The 15,668-nt window shown below is 41.0% G+C and overlaps 1 protein-coding gene and 2 pseudogenes across 2 annotated transcripts in view; 1 reads left to right on the forward strand and 2 right to left on the reverse strand.

The window, feature by feature from the left end:
* Nucleotides 1-390, reverse strand: part of Fbxo25 (F-box protein 25) — a 49,077-nt gene extending 48,687 nt beyond the window's left edge. The window contains exon 1 of one of the 2 annotated variants that reach the window (XM_004642511.2): nucleotides 56-390. The gene's annotated coding sequence lies outside the window, so the exon portion shown is untranslated. The remainder of the gene's footprint in view (nucleotides 1-55) is intronic. The other variant, XM_004642512.2, reaches the window with a different exon arrangement.
* The window catches only part of LOC101577108, a 10,989-nt pseudogene extending 3,909 nt beyond the window's left edge, over nucleotides 1-7,080 (forward strand).
* An 8,344-nt stretch (nucleotides 7,081-15,424) lies between these two features.
* Nucleotides 15,425-15,668, reverse strand: part of LOC101577512 — a 2,943-nt pseudogene continuing 2,699 nt past the window's right edge.

Here is a 15,668-nt window from a genome sequence, read left to right on the forward strand (position 1 = left end):
CGGGCCCAGCACGGCGCGCCCCGAAGGTCCTGGAGCCGCCGGCCCCTCTCCTCACCTGCGGTCCCCACCTGGTGAACGGTGACCCGGTGCACACAGGGGGCGCCGCCCAAGCAGTATTGCCGGAAGTCGCTCCCTGCCGCCCGCTCACCCCGAGAAGCTCCGCCCCCGGCCGCGCTGATTGGCTGGTGCGGAGCCACGAGGCGAGGAGCTGCGGAGTCTCAGTGGCCACTGCGCGCGCGGGCGCACTGAGCGCGCGGGCGGGGTCTGCAAGCCGTGCCTCGGTGGACGCGGGCCGGGCTTCGGCTCCGTCCGCAGCCCTGTTGGCGACGAGAGCGTGTCCTGCGCTGAGCCTAAGGCGTAGGGCTTGCTGGGAACGCGCTGGAGGAGTGGCGTCCACGCGGACGGGACGTTTCCCCACCTCGGAACGGGGGCGCGAGCCGCGGGCCCGAGCGCTGTCTCTGACCTGAGGTGCGCGCGGGAGACTTCCGGCCTGGCGGTCGCCCCCTGGCGGTGCGGGCGGGCGAGTCCGGCTACCCGGGAAGCGCCCTCGGCGCGCGGGGCTTGGCGTTTGCAAGATGTTTGGAGCAGCGTCCAGTGTGTAGCAAGCAGATACGCTTAAATGTTCAACTTTAGTATTTTTTAAATGACAAGATCTTGGAGCATGTCAAGAAGATATTTGTATTTGGAATTGTTTTTGTAAATTATTTCAGGTGTTAATAGTGTCTCTTGGCTATGTGCTTTTATTTGTGTGTTTTTAATGTAAATAGATAATTTCGTATTACGTCGAGTGACAGTCCATCCATCTAATGTTGATGAAAATTTAGGATAATTTTTACAAAGTTTTAGTATTTTTCTTTTTCTTTTTTTTTTTGGAACCGGGGATTGAACTCAGATCCTTGCGCTTGCCAGGCAAGCGCTTATTCTACTGAGCCATCTCCCCAGCCCCAAGTTTTAGTATTTGATTGGCAATCAATACTATCCTTCAAAAAAAAAAATACTATCCTTCACCCCTCATTCTTATTTTGAGAAATTTTGAAAATGCAAAAAATAAAGTATTCATATACTACAGTCTAGAATCAGCTAATATCTTCATATACTGTATTTGTGTGCTTGTAGGGTTTTTATGTAGGTAGATATGGTATTTTCAGTTTTTATCGATTTTTATATGCTTGTTCTTTTTAAGAGAAATAGGTATTTATATAAAAAGCTGATGCCCCACCGCCACCTCCTGCATTCATTCCTTTGAGTTTTCACTCTTCACAGGCCACCACTAGCACGAGTTTGGACTTATTTCCATACACACTTGTATCCATTACCAATATAAAATATTGAGCTACATAAAAGAATCTTTAAATTTACAAAAAGTCATTATATGCACCATTCTACAATTTGATTTTTCCCTCTCAACATTTTTTAGATTTTTCTGTTAATACATGTGCTCTTACCTATTATATATATGTGTACGTATGTACACATACATATATATACACACAAATATATTTCAATCATAAGAATTTTCCATTTTGTTCTGGATGGCCATTTACATTACTTCCAATATCTGGCTACTGCAAGTTAAGACACTTTAAATATCCTACTATATATTTTTTCAGCATACACACAAGTAGAACTACTATGTATTTTTTTAATTTGTTATAGGAAATAGTTTCCTCTACTCCAAAGCTGATGAACATTTTAGTATACAGGCTTTCCATACTTCTGTCTTTAATACGTATGGATTCTACATGTACATAGCTCATGGTCTGTTCTCCCTTCTCAGAGAGCAAATTACTTCCAAACAGTTTCTGAAAGTCTTATTATTTCTTTATCCCCTAATTTCATCTCTTTTCATGTTCCATGTTTGAAATTCTAATGCTTAGGACTCTATGTGGAATCTCTTCTGTTGTGCAAAGGCTGCTTATTTGTAGATGGCCATATGCAGTACAGATATTCCTCATTTAATGAGCAGCCTGTTTATGGACCATTCAGACTTGCCACTGAGGCACTGTGTTTGGACTTACAAACCCACTTCTTAGACTTACAACCTGTCTTTTTTTTTGGTATGGTTCTATACATCTTGTTTATAGAACCTCAATGTCCTTTCTATACAGTACATCTTGCTTAGTACTGTAATTTTTGCTGATAGTTCTGTACTGTAGTTTTGTGTTCTGTTGTATATTACCGTACTGTATATAAGGGTTATGCAAATAAAAGCCAGTTCATCAAGTTGGAATATCTGACCATTTCTTTTGTTCAGAATAGTGTATAACCTATATACAGTTCTTCATTTAACAACCAATTAATGACCTAACCACAGGATCTTGGTTGTTAAAAGATTTCTGCATGGTTTTTTTTCTCTTCCTTTGTAATACACCTTATTTTTCTTACTATACTGATGAAGATCTCCAGATGTATGCTCAGAGTAGTAACAGGCCTCTATTTTCTGTTCCCAGTTTTAGGAAAATGTGTCTACAGTTACAGTCTTACTTTTTTTTGGGGGGGGGGCACAGTCTTCATCATACAAATGTCTCTTCCTTCAGTATGCATTGCTGGTATTCTGAAACTTTTTAAGTATTTGTTATAGTTCACATCACCTGTAGTACTCTGCTTCAAAGTATTTTGATGCACTGTGAAATGCAAGATTTAGGTTTAAATTTTCTTATTTAGGAGATAATTTTAATGGGTATGAATTTTCTAATATGTAATATGGTGTGACTTCTGTCTAAAACCTTTCTCACATTCACTACATTGATGAGGTTTCTTACCTGTGTGTACATTCAAATGCAGAAATAGAGTTGAGAATTGGGAGAAAGCTTTCCCACATCACTTATATAGTTTCTTGCCTGTTGGCTTCTCACATGGACAGTGAGAGATGAGTACTAACTGAAGGCTTTTCCACATACATTGCATTCATAAGCCTTATCATCTGAATGAATCCTCACAAGCACAGTAAGAGATGAATTTTGAGAGACTTTTTTGTACTTACTACGTTCATAGGGTTTTTCTTTCATGTGAATGTTTGGGTGCTTTGTGAAGGTACTTCTGGATAGAAGCTGTTCCATGTTCTTTGCATTTAAAGGGGTTCTCTCCAATTTGAATTTTCTCATGCTCAGTGAAATTCTATCTGCCTCTAACGGTTTTCCCACACGCCTTACATATGAAGGACTTCTTTCCCATGTGAGTTCACTAGTATCTAATGTGGTTTGACTCCTAAATGAAAACTTTGCCATAATCTTTGTACTCAAAAGGTTTTTCTCCAGTGTGAATTTTCTGATGAATAAGATTTTTCTTCTGGCTAAAGGATTTTACACAATCATTACATTCAAAATGCTTCTCTTCAATATGGGTGTTCTGTTGTTTAATGACAAGCTGATTTTGGCCAAAGGCTTTCCCATATATGATAACATTCAAAAGTCTTCTCTCCGGTATGAAGATGCTAAATAAAGCCATTGAGATTACAGTAGACATTTCAACACGAACTTTAAAGGCCACTAAAACCTGGGATGAAGTATTTTAAAGCTTAAAAGCAAACAACTTACAAACCAGACTAATATGTACTGCAAAATTTTCTTTCAAAATAGATGGAGAAGTAAAGGTATCCTATAACAGTGAACAATTTAAGAGATATGTGCACACCAAACCAGCACTCCAAGAAGTATTCAAGAATATCTTAGAGAGAGACAAGAAAGCCAAAAATTTATGTGTAGCGCAGCAGCCAGGGTATATGGAATGTATACATCAATAAGGCAAATAGTTCCATGAAAAAAGGAAAAATAAAGGAGTCATAAAAAAAAAAGAGAGGGGCTGGTGAGATGGCTCAGTGGTCTAAAGCACCTACTTAGAACAAGCTTAGCCAAAGTACAGGGACCAAGGTTCAATCCTCCAGCACCACATGCCAGCCAGCCCCGCCCCCTGGTGGGCTGAGCTGGCCACACACACACACACACACACACACAAATAAAAAAAATTAAAAAAAAAAAAAAGAAGAAATCAATACCTGTAAGAAATAACTCTCAGGCCAGCAAAATAGTTCAGCGGATTAAAACGCCTGAAAGCAAGTGCAAGGGCCAGGAGTTATATCCCCCGGCCTGCTGGCCTTGCCCTCGGGGTGCACTGAAATAGCAATTGAGACTGGGTGTGGTGATGCGTGCCTGTAATCCCAGCTCTTGGGAGGCTGTAAACAGGTGGATCGGTACCAGTCGGATCTAGTAGTGAGAACCTGAACACCCTGTAGACCCTTCCCTAAAAGATACAAAAAAAAGAAGAAGAAGAAGAAGAAGAAGAAGAAGAAGAAGAAGAAGAAGAAGAAGAAGAAGAAGAAGAAGAGAAGAGGAGGAGGAGGAAGAGGAAGGGGGTGGGGAGGGAAGGAAGAGGAGAAAAGAAAGAAAGACTTCTCAGTGTAAATATCTTCAACTTCCCAATGAAAAAACACAGATTTTCAGAATGGATCGAAGAAAAGAATTCAGTAGTTTCTTGCATTTAAAAAACTTACTGACTCCAAAAAGAACAGTTCTGAAATAATATTTCATGCACCACAGCGCTGAAAGCAAACATAGGTAACAATTTTGTTTCAAAGTAAACTTAAAGCTAAAACTGAGCAAAAGAGGCAAAAAGGATTACTAGTTAAGAAAATCAACAGGAATAGAAAACACGTAAATATACATGCACCAAATATTGGCACACTTAACTTCATAAAACAAATATTGTTGGTCATAAAAGATAAATACCACAATCATTGTGGGTGACCTCAAAACTCCACTTTCACATAAATCAACTAAAAGTCAACAAAGATCAGAGCTGAACTACATTTTGAACAAATGGACTTCATAGATGGCTAGAGAGTGTTCTACCCTACTACAACAGAATACACATTCAGCTCAGAGGCACGTGGAACTTTCTCCACAATAGATCACATATTAGTCCACAAATCCTGCTTAAATGAATACAAAGCAATTGAAATTACCTCATGTACATGATCAGCCCATCATGCATTGAAACAAAAAAATCACAGAAAATTTAGAAATACTTGCAAAGTGAATAACACTCCTGAACAATCAGGTCACAGGAAAAAATTAAAGTTTCTGGAATCAAACAAATATACCAGAACATCATAGCGGAACCTATGTGACACAATGAAAGCAGTACTATTCGGGAAGCTTATTGCAGCCAATTATTATTATTATAAAAACAGAACAAGCTCAAATAAATGATCAAATGATTGACATCGGGCTGGTGAGATGGCTCAGTGGTCTAAAGCACCTACCTAGAACAATCTTAACAAAGCACAGGGACCGCGGTTCAATCCCCCAGCACCACATGCCAGCCAGCCCCGCCCCCTGGTGGGCTGAGCTGGCCACACACACATACACACACACACACACACACACACACACAATAAATAAATAAAATTAAAAAAAAATGATTGACATCAACATATTCTGAAAATAACAGTAATGTGAACCCAAATCTAGTTCAATAAGGAAAATCACTAGAATTAGAGCAGAAATTAATGAAATTGAGACTAAAAAAAAAAATAGGATTTAACTCAGGGATGAAAAGATAGTTCAATGTATGCAAATTAATAAGTGTAATATACCATGTAAACAGAAGCAAAGACAGAAACCACATGATCATACCAATGGATGTGACAAAAACTTTAACAAAATCCAATATATTTTGAAAAGGGCTGCGGAGATAGTTCAGTGGCATAAGTGCCTGCCTGGCAAGCCCAAGGTCCTGAGTTTGGTCCCCAGTTCAAAAATAAAAGCTACATTATGATAAAAATGCTAAAGAAAATAGATCATGATCACTGCCTTCAGCCTGCTCAGGATCATGGCAAAACCTCTATGAGGGTAAAACAAAAGAAGTCTAGAAATTGACAGACAGTCCAGGAAAAGCCCTTTTGCAGCCCAAGGATCACAGATTACAGCCAGAAATGCAGCCAGAAAGAATCACCTGGAAGGAAGAGCTGCCTCTCCAATAAGATCACCGGTTGAATTTTCCAGTTGTTACAGGAAGCAGGTATCAAAACTGCTTTCACCAAAAAATGTGGAGAGACAGCTTTCATTGCACCGCAGTGTGAAATGATTTCAATTGAAAGTGTTTGCAGAAAAACAGCAGCTGGTTCTTTTCTCAAAAAGAAATCCTGGCATCAAGGAAGGATTTACGTTTTACCCACCTCAAATGGAGCTATTTCCCAAGGATGATGCTAATAATGGTCCACAGTGGTCTGCGGAACAGCTAATTGCTGCACATTTTTGCTTTGCTGAACTTGTTATGGGCCAAACTGAAGTGAATATCATGAGTCATGCTACACAAGCTGTTTTTGAAATACTGGAGATAACCTGGTTGCCCCAGAACTATACACTGGTTGATATGAAGATTGAATTTGGTGTTGATGTAACTAACAAAGAAATTGTTTTCGCTGATATTATTGATAATGATTCCTGGAGACTCTGGCCATCAGGAGATGGAAGTCAGCAGAAAGACAAACGGTCCTACCATGACCTCAAGGAAATAACTCCTGAAGGATTCCAGGTGGTAAAGAAGAACTTTGAAAGGGTTGCAGAGAGTACAGTTGCTTCTGAAATCAGAAAGCCAGTGCAGGGTTGTGGTGTTGATGAGCTCAACTTCTGATCATAGTCACTGTGAAAACATCAAGAGGCCTTGTTGAGATTATGGGATTCCCTGTGAACTTCGAGTAACTCTACCCATAAAGGCACAGATGAAACTCTGAGGATTAAAGCTGAGTATGAAGGCGATGTCATTCCAACTGTGTTCGTGGCAGTGGCAGGGAGAAGCAATGGTTTAGGCCCAGTGATGTCAGGTAACACTGCATGTCCAGTTATCAGCTGTCTTCCCCTCACATCACACTGGGGAGCTCAGAACGCGTGGTCTTCTCTGAGACTAGCCATTGGTCTCTGCTGTTCGATCATACTTTCTGCAGAAGGATCAGCTCAGTTTGCTGCCCAGATATTTGGATTAAACAACCACTTGGTATGGGCCAAACTGCGAGCAAATGTATTGGACACCTGGATTTCCTTGAAGGAGGCTGACAAGAAAATCAGAGAATCCAATTTCTAAGACGTCATTTCATTGGGTCGGGGGGTCCTATACATTCCCAGTTTAGCTGCAGAAAAATAAGCAAAATAGATAAGATTCTTGGTCAGAGAAAACAAATAAAATTGCTAATGAATAAATACCTTTCTAGATATAAAGAAAAAGAAAATAGGTGTAGAAAGACCTTAACTCAATCTGATAAAGCCATTTATAATAAACCAATGGCCAACATCATATTAATGGGCAAACTAGAAGGCAGGAGGGCTAATGCGAGTACTCCATGGCTGCCCTCCCACTGTTTGCTCCAACCCAGAGCTGAGTCTCCATTTGAAAATCCTCTAATGGCATGACAGGAGCAAGAGTCAACAGACTGGAGATAGGGCTGAATTTGGGGTCTGCATCTTTGGTCTGTAATTTGTCCACCCTGAACCTTGGTTTCCCACCATCATTAGGAGAGGCTGACAATGGGAGGCATTCCCGAATGATCCAGGGCTGGGTTTTCAGTTCCTTGGGCCCAGATCCTGCTCCTACCTGCAGGTCTCCCATCTGGGTAAAGTCCTTGACTATTAGCTATTTTAGGGTCTCCCTCTTCCTCCAGACTTCCTGGGGACTTCCTGACCTTACTGTTCACTGGACAATTACAACATCAGGTGCTGCTCTTCCACTATTTATATCTCAGTCCATCTCTGCTCACAGAAAATAAAAACAGAAACAAAAACCTCAGTTCCTTATGAAGACTGAATGCTCCCTGAAGGTAGAGACAAAAGTTGTATATTTATTTATTTGTTGGTTGGTTTATTTATTTATTTATCTATTTTTCAGCCCTGAAAGTCTAACTTTAACTGCAGGGAGAGATATACTGCAGACAGCTGCAATCCCAGATGTAAGTTCTTGCTCTAAATGCTACTGCCATTCCTGACATGCTGGGAACAAGTCCAGACTTCAAAGTTGTATCAGATATGATATCACAGTTAGCGCATGGTATTTATGATTATCACCATGGTGACAGGCTTATTTTGTTTCAATATTGCTTTATTGCTTTATGTGGGAGTTAAGCAGTGAAATAAATGAACAGTAGATTGTTAGAACTAAAGGACCTTGGCCACAGGACCTCAGCCTCATGGCAGATAAAGTCTATATCTTTATGACGCACATACATTGTGTACAGAGACCAAGGTCCCAGCCCTTCCTGCAGTTCTAATTCCAAATATGGCCTTATGTCTCTCACACATAGCTGGTTCTGTCCCAGTAGTCCTGGAGCCTGGAGGAGGTGTGGAGGCAGAGATACATCAGCGGTATATCTCCTTGCCCACGATTGTGTGACTGTACAGAGTGGGCTTTGAGACTGAGGTATCAACCCAACCATAGTCTTGTGCATGCTGGACCTCAGAGTCTGGGTTGGCTGGGCTTATTTCTGACCAGCCACCTGAGGACCTGCTCTTGCTCATAATGACTGTGTACTGCTTCGCAGGGTTGACTGACCATGTCTTGAAAGAACATGAAGCCCCTGCCTCTGGGTGTCGTGAGCAGATCAACTGAAGGGAAACTTTTGGGGAGGGAGGGAATGCATGGAAAGCCAGCAGAGCAAAGGGGCTCTGGGTAGCAGAGCAGGAGGCAGGAGGAATGTGAAGTCAACAGGAAGGAGTTGGATGTTACTGACCACTTGGGCACAGGATATGTGAGAACATCATGCCACTGATCAGACCTGAAAGGCAGGAAAGAACGTAAAACATGGAGTGCGTTGGTAAACTGGTCACCCATTGTCTTGGTTGCTTTTCTCGTATTGCTGGGACAAAAATACTCAACATCCAAAGTAAAGAGGGAGGGGGCTGGTGAGATGACTCAGTGGTCTAAAGCATGTATTTACAACAAGTTTAGCAAAGCACAGGGACCGCGGTTCAATCCCCCAGCACCCCACGCCAGCCAGCCCCGGCCCCTGGTGGGCTGAGCTGACCACACACTCATACACACACACACACACACACACACACACACACACACACACATTTAACAAAGTAAAGAGAGAAGGGTTTATTAGCACTCTCAAAGACAGGGTGATGGTATGGCACAATGGTAACACCTCAAGGTGGCAAAAGCCACCAAAAGCAGCAAGAGCAAAAGAGGGAGCTTGGGCAAGGTGGCTCACACCTGTAATCCCAGCACTTGGGAGTCTGAGGCATGAATGTCATTGTGAATTCAAGACCAACCTGGGCTACAAAGTGAGCTCAGGCCAGCCTGAACTGCAGACTCTGTCTCAAGAAAAACAGAGAGAGAGAGAGAGAGAGAGAGAGAGAGAGAGAGAGAGAGAGAGAGAGAGAGAGAGAAAGCTTCTTTTCTTCCCTTATATTGTGACCAGGCTGCCACCCCAAGATTGGGTGTATGTAGCACTCAGACCAACTCCATGCCCTCCTCTTGCACAGGCTCGGGATGTTTACAAAGTGAGGGTCCTGGTCCCCTGCTTGCATTGCTTAGTTAAGCTTTTCAAGTTGACACAATGTACCAACCATTACACGCATCCATTGGTGAGCTTAAAGGGTTGACAGAGGGGACTTGAGACTGTCCCCTTGGAAGCAAAAGGTCACAGGTCATTGTGGACTTGTGAAAAAATTGGAATTCCAGGTGGTGTGGAGGATAAAAATATTGCTAGGAGACAAAATTTAATTCAATCTACCAAAAAGCCCACAGGGCCTATTTCTCAACCAAGCCATTAGCGAGACTCTGGGAGAAGAATAAAGCCACTAACCTGAGAACTCTGGCTTTTATATAAAATATCAGTGTTTTCAAAAGAAAACTAAGACAGAAGCCGTGTTTGAACCAGAAGCTCTCTCAAGGACAGGCAGTTATCCTTGGGGAAAGTAGAAGGACAAGTGACTGGACATAAAGTTTTACTTGGGCCAGCCAAATAGCTCAGCAAACTCAAGCATATGCAAGCAGGCACAGGGGCTGAGGATTTGATCCCCGGGCCTGCCATGCTGGCCCCAGCCCTGGGCTGAGAGGGCAATTGAAACTGGGTGTGGTGGTGCACATATGTAATCCCTTGGGAAGCTGTAAACAGGCAGATCACTACAAGTCTGATCTAGTAGTGAGACCCTAACACCGTCCCTAAAATACAAAAGATAAAATTAAATTAAAAGAATAAAAATGAAAAGCTTTACTTAATCTAAACTTTGATTGTTTAACCATTTGATTCTCACACAGAATGGGTATTTTTGTTTCATAGTTTAACTATCTACTCTTCACAGAGCTTATGTGCCTTTTGCTCTATAGTTTAATTATTTACTTTTTATAGAGCCCGTGTGCTTTTTGCCCGCAGTTTATTGTGTGATTTTGCCATGAATTTAACCATTCACCCCTCATACAGCCTATGGACTTTTATTCCACAGTTTAAACATTCACCCCTGGTTAAGTTCCCCACAAAAAATCATGGCTGTTTCAGTCTATTCAGTCTGCAGAATGGCTTATCAGCAGCAGCCCCTTACTCCCTGCAATGCTAGAAGTTGTAGTCCCAAGCATCAGCAGATCTAGTGTCTGATGAGGACCCCTTCTGGGTACACAGACAGTACTTGTTCTTGTGTCACCATAAAGAGGGGCAAAGGCCTCCATTATAAAGGCAGTCATTATACCCACAAAGCTCCACACCACATCCTAGCCACCTCTCAAAGAGCCCGTCCAGTATTGAGGGAGGACGCCATCTGATGTAGTGAAGCTGGCACTCTATAGGTTAATTATACAGCTAAGCTGCCTGGAAAAATCAATGTAGCTAAACTGGAAGGAGATAGATGGGGAGCCTAGCAGACTCGGAAAGTTCTAGAAGACTCGTCTCCCTTTCTCACAGTTCTGTTTCTGTAACTGCCTGACATCACCTCTGCAATACAAGGTTGTCCATCAAATAAGAATGATGCAAAAGTAAACACAAGACCCTGTTCTCTGCCCTTGGTAGGATGTGAATCCATTAGGGACACCTGGAAATAAACCTGCCCTTTCTCTGACTCAGGTTCTGAGTGGCTTTGGTCATGGTCCCATGTAGCTCCCACTTCACTAACACTTTCACTTTGAGCTCAGGGTTGGAAAAACAAACTCCACAGTGATGGCCTGTATGGCCAGCTGGCTTGTGTCCAGTGCTATGCTGGTAAACAGGTGCTTTAGGAGAACGTCAGCAGTGTAAGCAGCCCTTCCTTATAGCATTTGCCTATTTCCATGTTGTGTGTTCTCCAGCCCTGGCCCATTTTCAGCTGCTCACTGAGGAAGAGGTTCCCTCAATTGACCTCAACAGAGGGATAAAAACCCTAGATAGCTGCCTGTACCTGCTGCAAGCTGTGGAAGTTACTAGTGTTTTCGGTGCTTTTGTGAAGTCTCACTCTAACACATCTTGATAAGAATGCTTCCAAGAGACAGATCATCCAATAGTGAGTGAGAAGCTGTCTGGTGAAAGTCCTTGTTTGTACAGATGATGACATCCTGCCACAGAGCCTGTCAGAAGGGCTATAGTTAAGAACCTAGTGAATTAAAAGCACCAGATTTGAATGCTGGACAGCATGGGTGTTTCAAAATGATTTTTTCAGCAGAAAGTTACTACTTTTTTGATGGAATTTAAAAATTTAGAGTTAATGGAAAGATAGAATTTTAATAGACATAGGTATAAATCACTATGGTAATTCTGAAAGATTAATTCTGGCTTGGCTATGAGCAATGAAATGATAATCTAGTTAATAGCTACATGAATCATTCTGCCAATAACTTCTAGGACAAAAAGAAAAAGCAAATTTAACTATTAGGAGGCCTTACCCTAAAACCTAAATTAGAGAAAAAATAAAGGGAATAGATGAAAATATAATACAATTATTCTAATCGATTGGAGGAGACAGTGCAAAGGACACACAAAAAAGATAAAATCAGAATATAGAAATTTTGCTTTTCTGTTCAGATGCAAACATCTCAGTCTGAGAGGTGAAGAAGCAAGAGAGAAAGGGAGGGTTGAGGTTTGTGAGCTTGGATCTTCACCACCAAGTTGGCCACGCCCACTGTGATTTGCAAATAAATCTGCGCCAGACCAGAATTTACTTTAGTGTGTGCAGAACCCAGCTCCAGAGCAATCACATTCTGTGTGCCTGGTTATCAGTAAACCAGAGGTGCCTCCTGTTTTCACTCCACACCCCACTTTCCGAGTGTCCCAATCACTTCTATATGTAGGAAAAGTAGGAATGGAAGAATATCAACAGCTTTGTCTTATTGTTTCTTTTTTTTTTTTTAATTAGAGAAAAAAACACTCAAAACTTCAAACCAAGATAATAGGGTAACAATGTTAAACACATTGCATGTTGTTATTTTTAACTTAGTTACTCACAATACAAAATACAGGTATTTAATCATCCAAGAAATATTAAAATATTTTACTTTATTTTATTTTATTTTTTTTAGCACTAGAGATTGAACTCAGGACCTTGAGCTAGATAATCAGGCACTTATGCTGCTGAGTCATGACTCCAGCCTGTGTCCAAATAATACTAGCACAACCCTTTCTTTACAATGAACTAAGAGAAATTATCAATATAACTATCTTAATATTATCTATATTTTTTCCCTTCCTTCTTTTCTCCTTTTACCCATCCCAGTTTCTCTTTCCTTTTAAACAGTTTCTTCTCATTTTACAATATATATTGTATATTTTAGATCTTATTTAGTCATTCAGCTTCTCACACTTGGAAGATAGTATGATGTCTGCACATGTGATTCTGGTTTATTTCACTTAGGAGTGTGGTCTAGCGCTGCATCTGTTTAGCTATGAATGTCTTCATTTATTCTTTTTATGGCTGAGTAGTACCCCATTGTATAAAAAAATCACATATTTTATCCATTCTTTGGTTAATGGGCATTAAGAATGGTATATGTCCCGACCCGTGGGTTAGTCAACAAGGACCCTAGAGGGGGAGTGGGGATGAGAAGGGACAGGAGACACAAAGAATGGAGACAAGACAGGATTCTGATCAAGTCTCATTTATTCAGGGGAGGTGCTGGGTATATATAGGGGGTGTAGGAATGAGGAAGTCTCAGCTCTTGGGGGTCAGCGGGTATCTAAGCAATGGGGGAAGGTGCAACCCCTGGGGCATATCACGTGATTCACGGAGAATGGGCAAGGTGGGAAGGACCATAAACTTAACTCAGCAGGGGAACAGAAACTTAAGAAAACGGCTGACACTATTATAAAATGGATACCACTTAATGGCTTCCCACAGGTATACAAGATTTATTTATTTTTGCTGTTGTTTTTTAATATACAAGATTTAAAACTTACAAATTGTGCTGCTATAAACATGGGTACACATCTATCACTGTGGTATGATGTTTTTATTTCTTCTAAGAAGATACCTAGCACAGGAATAGCCATACCAAATGGGACCGCCAATCTTAGTTTTTTTAAGGAATCTCCATACTGATGGCCACAGTGGCTGTGCCAGTCTACACTTCCACCAACAGTGGAGGAGGGTTCCTTTCCTGCATGTCCCCTTCAGCATTTGTTATTGATTTCTTGATAATAGCCATTCTTTCTGGGGTGAGATGGAATCTAAGTATCGTTTTAATTTGAATCTCCTGAATGTCCAGTGACATTGAACATTTTTTCACATATTTATTTGTTGTTTGTATTTCCTCATCTGAGAAGGGTGTATTCTTCTCAAATGACCATTTTTGGATTGGTTTAAATTGGGAGCCTGATCTTTTTAAATTGTATATATGTTCTTGATAGTAACCTTTTGTCTGAGGAATAGCTGGCAAACATTTTTTCCTACATTGTGAGTTGTCTCTTTACTCTATTAATGGTTTATCTTGCCTCACAAAAGCTCTTTAATAAGGTGATATCCCAGTTGTTGACTCTTCGTGATAGTGCCTATGAAATTGGGATTTTATTCATAGTCTTTGCTTACACCAATGTCTTCAAGAGTTTTACCTCTTCTTTGAGTAGATTCAATATTTCTGATTCAATATTTAGATCTTTGATCCATTTTGAATTTAGTTTACTATATGGTGAAACATATGGGTCCAATTTTAATCTTTGGCACATGCAGAACCAGTTTTTCTAGCACCATTTATTTCTTTTTATTTTTTAAAGAGAGTACAAATTAGAATCAGAGCAGAAAAAATTACAAGTGATACAAATTTTCACTTAAAGTAATGTGAATTTCAAAGTATTTGTTGTAATACATAGGGTTGTCCTCCAATTAGTTATTCATATTACCAAATATATGCATGTAAAATTTGAAGAACAAAAAAGAAAGAAATGTATAAGAAATTAAGAAAACAAAAACAAACAATTGAAAAAGGAGATGAAACTTAAAGCATTAACCGCTTCTTTCCACAGACCAGCAGAAATGCACAGTACAGTTGTCCCAACCGTGTTGCTTACATACATAGATAAATCTCTTTTTCCCATTTTCCCACTCCCTTTCCTGTCCTTCTCAACTCAGTAGCTCTAATGAGTTCATTCTCTTTTACCAGTGTCTATTGTACCTTCAGATTCCATTTTTCTCTTTCAAGTTCTTACACTAAGGAGATAATACTAAGTTTGCACCTGCAGGCCTGATTTATTTCACTTAAGAATATGTTCTCTTGGGGCCTGGGAGATGGCTCAGTGGAATAAGTGCTTCCCTGGCAAGCACAAAGTCCTGAGTTCAATCCCTGGTTCTGAAAAAAAAAAAAAAAAAAAAAAAAAAGAATATGTTCTCTAATTGCATCCATTTACTGACAAAAGACTCAAATTTATCCTGTTTAATAACTGAATAACACTCCATTGTGTAAAAGTACCACATCTTCCTTATCTATTCTTCACTTAATGGGCATCTGGGTTGTTTCCAGGATTTAACTATGACAAATTGCACTGCTACAAACATGGGTGCACATATATTGCTATGGTATGAAGTTTGCATTTCTTCTGGAAAAATACCCAGCGGGGAATAGCTGGCTTGAAAGGGATCTCCAATCCGACTTTTTGAAGGAATGCACACTGATTTCTGTAGTGCTTGTAGCAGGCTGCACTCCCACCAACAGTGCAGAAGGGTTCCCTTTTCTCCACAGCATCTCCACCATTTGTTATTGGCTGACTTCTTGATGTTAGAAGTCTTGATGTTCTTTCTTTCTTTTTTTTTTTACTCAAGGTTTTAATATATTTATTTGAAAACCAAGGTCTGTGAAAGAGCACACCAAATGGTCATCATGTGTTTTCTCTTCAGTCAGAGACTTGGAGATGAGTTCTTGAGGTGAGCGCACAGCGAGGCCACATGCATGGAGGAGCTGGTCCTGCTGGTCCTGCGAGGGCTCCGGCCGCATGCTCTCCACAGCTGGCCGGGCTTTGAGTGGCCACAGGTCGTCTGGTCCCTTAGTCATCGATATACTCAAAGGGCTCTGGGGGCTCTGGCTCTTGCTCTTCCTCCTTGATTTTGGGGCCATGTGCTGCCACAGGTTCCACCAGTTCCTCAATGTCTTCGCTGGTGTCCTTCAGAATGATGATGCCTCTGATGGACAGTGGCTTGAAAGGTCAGCATCTACAGGTCTCTGGCATGGTAAGGACCTTCAGCTGGGCAGGCATAACTCGGGCTGGGTTATCCAACAGCTGGAAATTT

Source organism: Octodon degus, unplaced genomic scaffold (genome assembly GCF_000260255.1).
Source record: "Octodon degus isolate 3935 unplaced genomic scaffold, OctDeg1.0 scaffold00155, whole genome shotgun sequence".
Lineage (NCBI taxonomy): Eukaryota > Metazoa > Chordata > Mammalia > Rodentia > Octodontidae > Octodon > Octodon degus.